The sequence below is a fragment of the Rhipicephalus microplus genome, chromosome 5 (genome assembly GCF_043290135.1).
Source record: "Rhipicephalus microplus isolate Deutch F79 chromosome 5, USDA_Rmic, whole genome shotgun sequence".
Taxonomy (NCBI): Eukaryota; Metazoa; Arthropoda; class Arachnida; order Ixodida; family Ixodidae; genus Rhipicephalus; species Rhipicephalus microplus.
The window spans coordinates 77,176,056-77,190,834 of NC_134704.1; the positions used below are offsets into that span (position 1 = coordinate 77,176,056).

The following is a 14,779-nucleotide window of genomic DNA, read 5'->3' on the forward strand; positions in this document are numbered from 1 at the left end:
ACAATATTACTATAATAACCACGCTTTTTTCAAATTTTGTTCTAAACTTTCTTATGCACCTAACTCACTCATTAAAAGCAATGTAAATAACTAATATCTCGTTAAGAAGAGACACCACAGCTAACTTGCTTTAAACAATAATGACAGTGTACATCACTTGTAATTTGCAGTGAGATTAGGTTATGGCGAAAATAAGATCCTCTCTAGTCATTTAACATGTAACAGCTCAAAATGGTTTATGCATATTGAATAACCAGCAAAAGAGAGCACAGGTATGCATCGTGGCATATCCGACAGTATATGGCTTCGCAAGCTTTTGTAGAAAAAAATAATCCTCGAAAGGCAGCGTACTGCAAATATTATGGCAGGCGGCTCATGCTGAGAAAGTTACTTTCGGTACCCTTCTAAAAAAGAAGTGCGTCAGTGGCTTTGTCTGTTATAGCGGTCTGAAAATCGATAGGGAACCTCGTCTATAGTCTTCATTTTTCCGGTTTTTTTTCCTCAGTATGCGCAAGTGACGCGTAGCCACCTACCGCATCGTAAAAGACACACTGTCGGAGTGTCCTCTTTTCTGTGATGATGACGTAACCGAGCGAATAGCGGCTCTCGGCTGACAGGAGCCGCATAACGGGGGACTGCGTTGGCACGTGGGCCGAGCAAACAGACTTAGTCTGCTGAAAAAGAGACACACCACCGTGATCGCCGTCGGATGCAGACTTAACGTGACAGGCCTCAAAGCAAAGGAGGACCCCTTTCTTGACTGTACGCCGGCTTCGGAAGCCACGATAACGGATGGCTGGATTTACGCGTGATCCCATGTCTGTCGTCCTCTGAAGAGGCTACATCGGCTGATAAACTGCGGAGCTTCCAATGACTTCTCGATTAAGTAGAGATCGAAAAAAAAAGACAGAAAGCTAAGAAAGCAAGCTTAGCCTCACTCAGGTTCTGTTCCCTACCCTGCTTCGAAGAAAGAAGATTACCGATATGGGAGATATGGGAAAGATGGAAGACCACGGAGGCACGTTCTGTGGCAGCAGCTTCACATTGTTTTTGTACGATTCACGCTTCTTCGTGAGTTCAGCGCTCCATCACGTCCCGCTCGTCTTTCTTAAAGCGAACGACACGTGTCTGTCAGATAGCAATTTGATAGAGCAACTGCTGACAGCTGCATTAGCGCAATCTTCACGTCGAGAGACAAAGGAGTGCAACAAGTGGACAAAAGTGCCCCCGCCTTGTCGCGACACCTGTGAAAGAATCATCGGAGGTTACGAAGCACTAGAGGCACCGCATTTTGCTGTTTCACGTATTATTTCCACATCAGCCGTGATTTACCAGAACGTCGACGTATAAAGGCTCGCTGTAAAAGAAAGGCACACAAAAATAAAAAACATTTAGAGCACCGTTTGTCTCAGAGGTGCACGTAGAATTTATGCACACTTGTTTGTTTGTTGAAGTATTTAAGGGAATAGTTAGAGGTCGGCGTTCTGTAAAACCTAATAAGTTCATTTAACCACTGCGTTTTTGCGATCAATAGCTTCAATGGTAGTGCTACTGCCGATTCCGATGCGGCGGAGTAGCTAAGGTGATATAAACATCAAGCAAGTTAGTACCGAACAGAACAAATGCCGTGGCACAAAATAAATTTGCTTTAGCAGAGTGTGACGTTGGGGGAGTCGGTGCATAGCCTAATAAAATGATGGTGGTGCAACAGATACTAGCAAGTAAAGAAAAAGGAGACAGGACAGGAATATGCCTGTGTGCCACCAAGTAGCATCGCACTTTCATCTCAGTCAAATCAAAGCATCGATAAAAACTTGCACTAAAACAAACAGAATTGGGGTGGCTGTACGCTGTACACCGACATCACTTACTAGCCTTGTTTTCGGTCTCGTGGACATAATGCGGCGCGTGCTCTGCGTACACTACGTGACTCGATTCTTTTAGTTTCAGACACTCGAAATGTGTATACTCTAGGTCACACCGATAAACGCAATGGTGGCAAACAAATCGAACGGACGCTCAGACGACATCGTGAGGCATAATGTGGAGACGTGACCGGCGGAATGTAGACACCGCAGTAACTGTGGAGACAAAACTACAGAAAAAAAAATTAATTATATGCATTGTTATCTCAGCATTCACCGAAACGCACTGACAACTCTGGGGAATGAAGACAAAAAAGCCGAAGGTGTTTTTCTTGCAAATAAAACGTGCACAGAGAACCCCCTTCGCGCAAGCGAGGTGCAGTCTACGCCAAGCGAGGGAATTGAGGAAGCAAAGGAAAGGCATTCGCCGGTGAACAAAACGAGGCATGCGTGCGTACACAGCGTGCGCCTCATTTCGCAAACAAATTCGAGCGGTGACGCTGCACGACACCGAGCTGCATTATATTCTAAAGTACGGTGCGCTATGATTCGGCATTCATCTCACGTGCCACGCTGGCTCAAAAGTGAGGCGCGATCCTCGGGGGATACTGCTACTCGGTCGAAGGAACCGAGGCTGCTACCCGTCGTCCCGAATGGCGTTGCCTCACGTGCGAGTAGTTTCGTGCAGTGCGTGCGATTCTTCCAAGGAAATGCGCCGGGGCGACGCGATACTTTTTGCCAAAAGCAAGATTTGTAACAACGTGCGTTTTCCCACGTCTACAACCTGCACCGCGTTGCGATTTTGGCCCAGTATGTGGAGTCGAAGTCCCGTTGGTGCCTCGGTGCATGCATCATGAGCGCACGGTGCAACGGAATGACGTCACGTGTTTAGTATTTCTAGCTTAAAATACCTAAGAAAGATGTGTAGAGAACGCGTGTCGTACGCGAGGTTGAAACTTGCCAATGGCGAAAAATTGTGAAAAGATGTATAGAAGGGCGGGAAATTAAATTGAACTATTAGTCCTCTATGTTGGCTAACTAGCATCTGTGGAAGGGTCAAGACAATGGTATGAAATAGAAGCTCAAGCAAACACCAAAATAATGTACGTAATCTAGTGGAGGAATGTATTGTTGTCATGTGTTGCTATGTAGGTACGCGTAGACATTGCAGGGCTTTCAATAGAGCAGATCTGGGACTGTGTGCGGATGCACGTGTCTAGCTCAATTTTATAGCATTCTCTCTTCGCTGTGGAGGATTGTCGTAAATTCAGCGGCAAAATTAGAAAAAAAAACTTACCGAGAGAAGTCGTAACAATGCAAAGAAATAAATTAATTATTATGAGAGTAACAAAAACAAAGAAACAAAACCAACAATGGACGTAAAATAAAGAACAAGCATCCAATAATTAAATGTGACAAAAGGCAACACGATAGAGAAATATTTCTTAAAATGACTAACTCTCTGTGAGAGATTTTTTAAAGCGTATTAAGAAAAAGGAAATTGCCAAAAAGTTTTGTCAGGACGACAGATGAATTGGATGCCTGCATCCCGCAGTAACATTTCTTTTTATGTGCCAATGCATTACCGACTGGCCCGAAGTGTTGCCCTTTTAAAGGCATAGCAGCAATCGCATATTTTGACGCCGTAACAACTGCATCCTCCCGCAAACATCATTCGAAGCACGGAGGAGTGCTTGCGCACCAGGAGTTTCTACTTAATATCTCATATCAATAATATGTAATCTCTCCACATGATATATCATATCCAACAATAACGCACCGACTTTCAGGAAAACGTCGCAATTATGCCTCGGAAGACTTGTGACGGATTTGTGTCGCGCACTGGCAAAACATCATCAGATATCCAATTGAAGGGAGCAAGAAAGAAAACGCATCCAAACAAAACGCATCGAAACGACACACTTATGCAGGACACCATGAAACACAGATGCCTCATTTTACTTTTTTATGCGTTGCTGCCGCTACGACAGGGCTCGTGCAAACACATATAGTTGGAATGCTTTGCTTCATCTTTGCATTGTTTCGTCCATATTTGTCTTTCTTTGTCTATAAATACAGATTTTTTAGTCTAATATTTAGTGCATCAATTTTCTGTGAAACACTGTCTTCTTATTTCAGGAAAGTGAACAACCTGAAACTGCAAGGCATATACAGTCCGAACAACGGAGTTGGTTCAGAAGATTGTTGGTTTAACGCGACAAGACTGATGATATGAGTCAAGGCAAGCGCCTAATACAGTGAATGTCATTACGTCCAGGCATCAGCGACAAACCATTTCTTTTAACACTTATATTTTTTATGTTTCTCATATATTAGTTTGACTTAGCATTCAGTAAGCCCCAGAGAAAAAAATAGGGGGTCCTATTTGCATGTAACTTCCAGCATACATGAACGCCACTCTGGTTACTCCAAAAAATATGGGAGTTCTTCTAATGTACGAAAACTCGAGAAGTACCGCGCCCCTCCACTTCCTATTACACGATACCTCTTCTTCACCCATTCATCTCGACTATACAATGAAGGTGAGGTTCGAGAACAGCGCGACCATCGTTCCAGCGCATCGCCTCTATTCCATTGCAAAGAAAGGAAGGTGTGGGAAGCAAGCAAGGAAGCGGAGACCTCCATTTTCTTCGCACTCATCTATATTCCATCTACACTTTCATTTCGTCCACCCACCCCCATCCTCCTCTTTGCATTCACTTACGTCCATTCAACGCTTCGCCCACCCCGCTGTCCTCTATCCCTCGAGTTCGCCCAATTTGTCTCCATAATTTCAAGTTTAAATTACTTCTTGGCTTTCTTTTATTCCCCTTCCATTCGTCAGTCTAGCTTGCTGAATTCCGCGTTGAACCGGAAGTCAGAACCAGCGCTTCCGCTCAGGCATCAGGAAACCACCGCTCGGAAAACTAATTTCCCCATCGTAATGGCCGCTGGCTTCGTGCACCCCTCCCCCCCCCCTCCATGCGAGTTCACCGCCGTACGCCCTCATGCAGGCACATCCTGCGCAGTTTGCCGAACCGACACTCCCACTCTTCCAGCTTCGCTCCCGCCTCTCACAGTACGAAATCTTCGCTTCCGAATGATGTCTGAGCGTCTGGCTTAACCCGCATGATGGTGAACACGGTCGACATACTATCGTCTTTGCTTTCTGCTAGCATTGCACTGCTTGCGTTGCGCGCTATGTTTCCGTTTCGTTTCAGACGAACAACGTGCATTCGGTAAACCTGTTACTCTTTTGCTCATAATGTCATCTGCGGGGGTGCTCAGGTGAAAAAGAGTATGAATAAATGCCAACAACACTGAAATAGGATGACTCCAAATACAATGAGCGCTCCATCCTATGCGATGATTGCTACTGTAGATCCAAGTTCCTTGATTCTGAGCTATGCTTTCCGAATGTTTGCAATTTGTTTTCCCGTGCGATTGCAGCGTATCGGCGCCTTCCAAGTTGGAATATTGATGTCGAAGAATCTAACTACCTGAGAAAATGAGTGTGACCTCCTTGATGCCGCGTTCACACTGAGCAATCCGGCCGCCGAAAGTGCTCCGAATCCGGTTCGGCGGCGGCGAGATCCGCCGAAAGGGCCCTCTCCGCGCCGATCGCTCTCGGACCGATTTTTGCGGCGTCTGCCGCCGAATCGGTCACCGCGGACTAATAGGAGCGCTAGTCAAGGAATTTTGAAAAATGGCGGACAAGCCCTACTCACTTGTTATGCCGCAGTGCACGTAACTGAATGTTGAAACCAACGGGAGTTTAACCTACTCTGTGCCTACTTCGCCTCCGTATTTCGTGAAAGAGGTGACCGAGCTTGCCGTTGGCGTGACCGAGCTTGTTGCGGTCTTGCAGAGCAAAACGAACCCACCAACGCCACTGGCGTCGGTAGTTTTTCTGCTCTTCGTGCATTACAAGACAGCCACTTGCCAGCAAAGTAAGCAGTACCATAGAGAAATAAAGGTTAAGAGTGGACACTCCCGTAGACCCCAGCGGCCCAATCGACCCTAGCACACCTAGTGGTTGGTGAGAGCAAGTGGCGTGCCCTTCCTGTTTCGGTTTCACTGGCGCAAATTTTGAATTACTTTGCATAACCTACGTTTGGCTATGACGAAAGTTCATGATTTCAGACCATTATTCATCGCCCAAATGGATAGTTTTTGTAGGTTGTTTTGATTTAGCGATTCCCTGTTTGTTTTGTTCAGTGGTTCATGAGAATCGGTCGTGACGTACTTTTTATTTCGATTAAGTTATAATAAAAAGAGATGCAGGTAATAATAATTCACTACGGTTTTATTCATCGCGCTTGTGTTTTTCTTTTGGAACGAGTGATCAATGTATATATCAGTCAAAGAGACAGAGTATCCTTAATGTTTTATTCAAAGGCAAGCTAGAGTCTGAGAATATAAAAAGCACAATATGACAAAGGTAGACAACAAATGCATCTCGCCTTACAAATAAATTGTAACAAATACAGCGAGAACACAGACAACGCACACATCGCTATAGTTGGCAGAAGCCGAGAAGCTGGTGAACTATGACACACCGGGCCAGTGGGTAAGTAAGGATCTATGGCAAAAACACAGCGCACAATGCTGATGAAGAAGGAAGAAGTGACATATACACAGCAATGAAGTCGCGAATCACGCCTGGGGTTAACCAAAATAATGCATATAAAAAAGAGCACACAGAAACCACACGACACAATATAGCAGAAAGGCAAAGGTGCAGTGTGCTGGCTGTGCTTAAGAACAGCTAGTCCAAAATGAAAAAAAGCAGACTCGATGCCTGCTTGTCCTCAGAAAGGTAGGGCTTTGCAGCTTGCTCACTACGTGAAAGACAAACTTTATGCTACAACACTGGCAGGTTTTGTGGCTTTTGTTATGCGTCGCCTTCATCAAAAACTTAAGATCCCAAGTGATTTGCGTCTGGGTGTTTCTGTGACGCTTGCGAGCTAAAATAGATTGTAGTCATCACTTATCCAGAATTGTGGTCCTTAATTGGTGCTACGAGAGCGGTAATACAGGGGCTAATAAATAGCAGAAGGAAACCACTTTGGCTCATTATTTTTCACAAAGGCTCTACATCGACCGTTATCACTCAAAAGCTATATAAAAATAAAATGGCAGCATCCGCAGCCCCATCAAACGCTACAAGTTTGAGTATTCTTTTGAAAATTTTGATGGGCGAGATGAGGAGCTTGATGAGAAGCTAAAATACGAAAAGCGTGACAACGTGAACCGTGCCCACTTCATACTGTGTTCCTTACCCGCTCGAAGACATTTCAACAAGCGGTTTTGTTATCGATATATTACTTGAGCAGGAGAGATAAAGCATACACAGTGACCAAGCGAGCCACAGTAAAGTGTACAGTTCGCCCGCATTTGCTACAAAATTACAGACAGGATACCCAACATTCTTTTTAAGGTTATGCAAATCACTTCGAGCGAATACACAGTGTTCCTACTCCTCATAGCGGGTAAACTAAAAAATGTATGCAACGAAGGAGTGGCTAGTCCAGTTGAGCTGAATATAAGCATATAAGACCATAATGAAGTCTGCTGTAACGAAGTAATAACATAACAAAGCTATTGCAGGATTCGGCTCAACTCGAATACTTTAGTGTAAACCCGCCGCTAATTGCTAACCTTTGAACTTGTCAAGCTGTATGCCTGAGATTGAAGACTGGAACCTAACCCTATCCAAGTTTCGGTTCACAAAACGCACATGCCAACATAAACGAACCCGGCAAAACATTTTCAGAAACTTCGCGCGACACCCACCCAGTAGAGCAGAAATGAAAATCGCCAACACTTGACAGATGGTGATACAAAACATCGCACACTTTCAGGTGATGTGCAGTGGCCTCAATTATGGCAAGAAAGTGAAATTCAAGTTGTTGTACGTATGCAAAAGCTGCTTCTGATGGCACAGTGAGATTCCCAAAAAGTTTGCTGGGGACGTGGTATGCTTTGAGCATTGTGAAATACTGGTGGGTACCCTTAAGCGTCTCACTGTCGTCTTTCAGTAGCTGTGGGCAACTGCAACCGTCACATGCATTCCGAAGGAAGTGTTTGATGAGAAAACCAGCTACATAATATGCAGCGGAGTCATCGATAATATGGGAGTGAACGTTTGTCGCAAGTTCAGAGAGATCGTCTAGAGCGGGAAAGTCGTCAAGCTGTGGCTGTGCACACTCCTCATTATCCACAAGAGACGCACTGGTGAGGGAAAATGGCGAGAGCTGCTCCTGGAGGAGGTCACATTCATCATCCTCGACATTTCCGTATTCTGACAGCTTGAAGAGTTTTCTTATACAGATGTGCTTCAGGCCACAAATAAATTGTGCTACATTAGAGGTTGGTGTTGCAACCCTGTTTTTGCCTAATGTGGCCAGATATGTTCTCCAGAGGATCCTGTTGAAGCCTGCGTGTTAACAGGTATTCAAAATTGTAATTTTTGGAGAGGTCGTCCCATAGTTGACAAATTGCCTGAATTGTAATTTGCCAACCTACGATGGTTTGTGGTTGACGTCTGCCAACAAACTGCCATGATGCAATCCAGGGAAGCTGGCCTCGGAAGAAGTCAATCAGCTCTGAATCATTTTTCATGATTGCATGCCGCAGCTTTTGCGAAGTTCTTTTTTTACTCGAGCTGTTCAAGGCATCGAAAATCCTGTCCATACGATCACAAAATTGAGCTGTAGTGATGGCCGAGGCAGGCAGCACCTTCGCATACACCAATGCCGTGATAGCAATCGAAACTGATGCACTGAGGACCTGAGTTGCTCTGCTGACCTTCATATTAGAAAAAGGTTTCTGATCAACGTGCCGTTCAGTCAACTTTGGAGCCAATCGCAACCGCAACTCATGTGAGGATTGGTAAAGGCTTACAATGTGCGACCAGTTAACTATGTCATCCCCAATGTATAACTTGTGTGCTTGGACATTATTACGCGTTGTTTTAATTAAATGCGGAAGATCAAAAATGTAATATACCCGCTCACCATTAACTTCGAAAAAAGGCTTTGCTACAGTCACTCTTAGTTGGTTAGCGAGACTTACATTTGAACTGCCCTGGTCACAAATGACTGCTTTCACTGCAATATTAATGCTCCTAAGCTCCAAAATGAGAGACACCAGCAAGTTATGCATAACAGATGATGGTGTTGATGTGTGCCCAATAGTAAAAGCAACCGGTTGAACCCACTTTCTCGAAACGCCAACAAGAAGAACCAGTGCTCGATCAGCGATGGTTGAAGTGCGATGAGTGCCATCATCTGTAAAGCCCTGGACAACGTCTCTTGCAGCATCATACTACAAATTCTTTTTGAGTGCTATTTCGTCGAAAACTAAAGCGCACACTTGGTCCCGTTCATTCCAAGCTTGAGTATTTGTTGCAATGGAGGAAAGGATTCCTGGAATTATGCTTGGAGTCATCTTTACATTACCTAGCCACCTCCTTAATGAACGCCGGGAGGGCAAAGAAAAATATGGAGCCAGAAATCGGTATGCTCGCGGACCTCGGAAATTTAAGTGAAGAGCAAAGTTCTTGAACCACACGGGAAACCGCTTGCCCTTGCGTTTGGGCCTCAAGCGAACATGTGCAGAAAGAAGTTTAAAAACCTCCTCGGTGACGTGCGGTCGGATAACTTCAAGGGCTTTTGAAGTCGATGACGGTGCTTGGTGAGGCTGTCTCCGCAGTCATTTGATAGTTTTCCGCTGTTCTGCAACTTTGGCTCGCAGATGTTTCATGGTTTGCTTGTACTTCATTGATGGAGACATTGTTGCTGGCACACAGAAACGCACTGCAATAACCAAAAAAATGGATGTAAAAGCGAAGAACAACTAATCCCATACGAGCACTTTCCTCGCTCTTTCAGACCGAAGGTGCACAACTTTCTGTGGTGCAAAGTTTTCGATTCCACTACCTAAAAACAAACCATTCACAATGTTGACAATGCACAAAAAAATAAAAATCACTGAGAGCCCACACTTACATTTTGTAAGTGCACACGTAGTGTCCTTTAGAGGATAGTTTCCTCAGAATGTCCTAAACATAAAATAGCACATTAAAAACAGCTGCAATAAAAGCATAGTCACCATTTTCTCTACGCCACTCAGGCGTGGAGCTGTTGGCGGAGACGTCTTCTGGAGGGTTTTGTGAAGCTTGTTCAGTGCCTCGGACAGTGCTGTCGGAACAATCTTGCGAGCGGCCTGCGGAAGTCTCTATATCAATCCACTCTGGTGTTGAAGTGAACATACAACTTACCGGTCACACAAGTTCCTTTTGTGACAGCTGAATGACTGGTTAAGGTTTTCTCCGGCAAGACGAAGTCAGCGGAAATTCTTTCACCAGCTACAAGGGAGCTGCCACCTGCAGAGGTTTGGTCAACAGTCAATTTCGGTAAAAAAAGAAATCGCGACACTGAATGCACCCTGTTCATCGGGGCACCTCAATGTGTGGGAGCCGCTTTTTGAAGTTTCTACCGCAGGTCCTGAAGAAATGAAATTACGACAATGTATCAGTAAGAGGCTTAAAATAACACAAACTGAAGCTCATCCGCACCTTGCAGTGCAGCTTCTGCAGCCATGTCACAGTCACTACTTGAAGCGACGCTCAGAGAACCTGCATATATGTGCAGTTGGTACAAGTTACAAAGCTTGTACCATGGGGAAACTTAAACAGCTCTTTCAAACGCATAAATTGGTCGAACGTGGAAGAAAAGAGAAGGCACCAACTAGGAAACAAGTAATTTGTGATTTTTGCAATTATCAACAGTGGCAGCTTTCACTGATGAAAGGTATACGTACATGTGCACTCAGGCTTGAAGATAACGTGAAATAGCCCTTTAAAGTCTTTTAAAACAAGTTGCGCAGATCAAGAGCATAAAAAAACGACAGAAATGTAAAGCTGCTGTTGGGAAGGTAATAGCCCACAATTCACAAAATTTAAGACTTTCCATGTGTTACTTCTATAGTGAGGCTTCTCCATCGGCTACAAAGATCTTCACGGTTAACTGTTGCCACTGATTCAATACAAGTGGCTGCTATTGCACATATTTAAGTTTCAGTCAATCACTTACATGGTGGAGCTGGTTGCACACTGGGAACAGCCATTCTTGTAAGCCTTGTGTGCCCAGGGTCCATGAAACTTTGAGCAGTAAAATGGTCGCTACAAACCCTGTACGTTGCGTACAATAGGCTGGCCAGCTTACTAAGGAGATCATCGCGTCCAGCATACTGCATCCATGCTTTCATCCTGCATTGGCAATGAACTATCAGCTGAAAGGGGAAGTGCTTGAATAGTGATTTTTTATTGTTACCCTCACTGAGCAAGTACAAACAGTAAGCCTAAAGACGTGCAAACCATACAAAAGCTTTAACACACCTGCCGTCCCGTGGTATGCGGAAGAAACTCGTCCCAGGCTTCTTGTGGGTTCTGCCATTGTTGAAGCACCACGATACACAGCAGTAGCTGCCGTAGCTTGGACCGCCGGACGGCATGGCGTCAGCGCGGTCTGAAAATGTTAGTAAGCGGATGCTTCGCTGTCAAATTACGAAAAAGATATGTGCACGTCATAAGTGTACCAACAAACCCCCTTTGAATGCTTAGCTAATCGATGCACAATACAAAACCAGTGATACATCTCTGACCCATAAAACTCTGACTTGCAAAGGTATACGTCAAGACCACGTACAAAGATCTTCAGAAGTTTCCAGGCCGCTATCCCTTGTAATGCAATGGTATGCGGCCTGGGAACTTTAGAACACCTTCGCGCGTACGCCGTATCAGCAGTAAATTGGGAAGAAAAATCGTAGTTGAAATTTGTGCGGTAAAATTATATTGGAAACGTCAAAAAAAATTGTGGGCAGCTTGCACTAGTGGCACAAGGCTAGCGAAGAAACGAAGATGATGGCCACTTGGCTAGTCCAGATGTACCTCTGGCACACCAAGAATTATTCGTGTTCCGAGCCTTCGGGAAACGCGTTGTGAAGCTTGCGAGGCCCAGCGAACGCTTCTTAATATTTTGCACCGAGCCACCGAGCCTATGACCTAGCTGCCCAGCTATGCTCAGCGCACAGACGCTCGCGTCCGTGGCATACGCAGCACGCGTCGCCTTTGCTATACTGCATACGTTGCACATAGTTCCCGTCTAGCCGCCGCATAGAGCCAAAAACTTTCTTTTTAGCGAACCTCCCCGTCCTTACAAGCTTCAGAAAAAGGTTACAACTGCGTGAATGAGACGCCACGTAAGAAACAAACTCGCACACACGAAGCGCAACGTGTGTGTGTGCATCTTTTTATGATTGTTGCATATAGTGTCTTATTCGCACAGGTGTTACCTTTTCCTGAAAAAATGACCCAACAAGCCCAACAACATGTCATTCAACAAGCTTCGCTTGAAAACGTGCCTCACCTGTTATCTCACGCACGAAAACGCCGACGCAGCCGGCGTTGACGAAAGCGACGAAAGCTTCCCGCTGTCAGTCATGCATGGGCTTGTCGCTGGGTGGGTGGTGTTTATGACAGTACGGCTGAAGAAAAATAATCGCGTAAGGTGTGTTGATGAATTGTTTTTATGTATAAAAAACATACCAAATTTGGGCGTATAATTATTATTTTGTAAAAACAATTCTGTTGCAATGATTATAACTGTTTTTTTTTTGCGCTTGCGTCCTCTGATGTTTGGTGAGAGCACTAGTTCGTTACGTAGACGTGACGCACTTCCTGAGGCCAGGTTTCGCGGAGTGTCCTCTCTTGTCTTTTCCTTTCTCTATGGCAGTACTGTCTTTTCTTGCTTCTTTCGTATGATAATCGTCGAAGTATACACCACCGGATAGCGTAGTAGCGTTTGCAAGCCGCGACAAGAACCGGGTGACAGCGCATCCATCCCGCGTTCACCTCGTAGTAGATGGCATATTCGGCGGTGCGGGGCGCGTCCTGTGCGAACAACGCTGCGTTTCGGCGGCAGGGGAATTTCGGTCGCTGTAGAAAGCGGATGTTTCAGTGTGAACTAGGCATGAGAGAGGTAGTTGCGCCTTTATCTTCATTTCCCTTTCCATATAACCTCTCAGTAAGGAATTGGTACAAGTAGGCAAACCTTGTTGCTATGTTCCAGTCCATGCCTAATGATTGTACGATGATTGAGGTAGTGCTTAACGAGTAGAATATCAATGAAGGTCTAAGAAAAATAGGTAAGTGCCACGTCTAAAATGTACTCTCACGGAAATTGAGAGTTGACAAGTCGCAAACAGGACGCACTTAGAGACAGCTTGGTACCCAAACTCACAGGATCTCTCTAGCATCCACCTAAGATGACTCAAAATTTGAAGTCTCATCAGCTCTTTGCATTCTGGTGAGTACCAGCGACGAGCTGGCCGACCAGCTTTGGGCCGTCCGGCAAGCTGAAGATGCCACCAGGTTGCAAGGACTTCGAGCAGTCACCTGAGGCACCGCCATCATAATCGACGGAAAGTGAGAAGGGACAGGGGTTAATCTCCTCTTCCCCCACCTCACCCGGTAAAACTGCCAGACTTTAAATAAAGTTTATTCATTTATTAATTCATTTATCTGCTCTAACTAGTTTAGTGTTCCTTGGAACACGTAGTCGGCTTTTCTTTTTTTTGCCGTAATGCTTAACTTTCAAAAAAAAAAAACACTGTTCCCGTTGAGACAACGTTGTTAAAATGATGCACCGACAAGCTGACAAAAAAAGTCATAGAAATCGGTGAAACACGAACTTGAAACGTCTCCTTTCATAAGTGACTTAATGATTACTATACATTTATATAAGATAGCCTATACAATGTTTGTTGGTGTTCGACAGCTAAAACACTGTATTTTGTGAATGAATTCACGTTGACGCTTAGTGATGCACGTTCATTAAGACAATCAGCATCCGTGATTAAGTACTGATTTATTATTAAACATGCCTCTAGGCCATAAATGCCCGTGGTAGCTGTAGTAGTTAGCGGTGGGAACGCAACCAAAGAAAGCGGTGTCACAGCCAGAAGACTGTGACTCATTATACGCCGAACTTGGACTGAGGTCATCTACTCGCGACGTGCTACCCAGTAAGAGGTAAACGCAACCCACGTTGTGTCTTCCCTCCTGGCCGGCCACATTTATTTATTTATTATTATTTTTTGGCGTGGCGAGCATACGTGGGGAACGCTAAGTTGTATCCAGGCGAAGCAGGCGCGATGCTCTATGTTTTGCAGAAGCATGTTCAGTATGGTTGCATGCGTCTGGGTAATGTCGCCGCCTTGCAATGTGTTCAGGCGCTAAAAAAAAATTGGCAGCATATCCACAGAGTGAATGATGGATAGTGGGGCGAAGCATCCGTCCGTCCAATTGTTCTTTTTTTGCTTTATTGCCTGTTTCCGCCCATTCGTTCTCTATTCTGTCCCTCCATGCGTGTGTCTGTGTGGCCGCCCGTTCGTGCATGCGTCTGTTCGTGCGTCCACACGTTCATCTACGCATCCGTCCCTGCTTTCGTGCATGCATCGGCTCCTGCGTCCGTCCATGCGTCCATACGTCCATGCAGCCATCCGCGCGTCCGTCCATGCATCTGTCTGTGTGTCCGTTCGTCCACCTATTCAACACTCCAAGTACCACCATCTCGCATCTTTTCATCATATATTTCTCCTATAGAAGCACCGCCACCCAGCGGACATTCCAAGGACTGAATGATAGGAGGCACACGCACACTTTCTTACGGCTTGCGCTTCGTGTCTACTTAAAAATTTAACCCCCTCGAGTTCATGGTATATAGTAGCTCATTGTATTCATGGCACTGCTGCCAAACGCTCGCTAAACCTCTCTAAAACATTGGAGGTTACGCCCTGCGAGTATAACGTAGCCACCCTCTCTTGTCTTCAGTGCGTTGTTAAACAAT

The 14,779-nt window shown here is 45.2% G+C and overlaps 2 long non-coding RNA genes across 2 annotated transcripts; both read right to left on the minus strand.

Moving 5' to 3' along the window:
* Positions 1 to 10,001: 10,001 nt before the first annotated feature.
* Positions 10,002 to 10,563, minus strand: LOC142817299 (uncharacterized). Its single transcript, XR_012895158.1, has 3 exons — positions 10,316 to 10,563; positions 10,150 to 10,254; positions 10,002 to 10,094 (listed from the first exon to the last, which is right to left on the minus strand). It is a non-coding gene; the product is annotated as an uncharacterized LOC142817299 (long non-coding RNA).
* A 414-nt stretch (positions 10,564 to 10,977) lies between these two features.
* On the minus strand, positions 10,978 to 12,375 carry LOC142817300 (uncharacterized). The gene is made up of 3 exons (XR_012895159.1): positions 12,299 to 12,375; positions 11,269 to 11,398; positions 10,978 to 11,139 (listed from the first exon to the last, which is right to left on the minus strand). It is a non-coding gene; the product is annotated as an uncharacterized LOC142817300 (long non-coding RNA).
* Between the last annotated feature and the right edge of the window lie 2,404 nt (positions 12,376 to 14,779).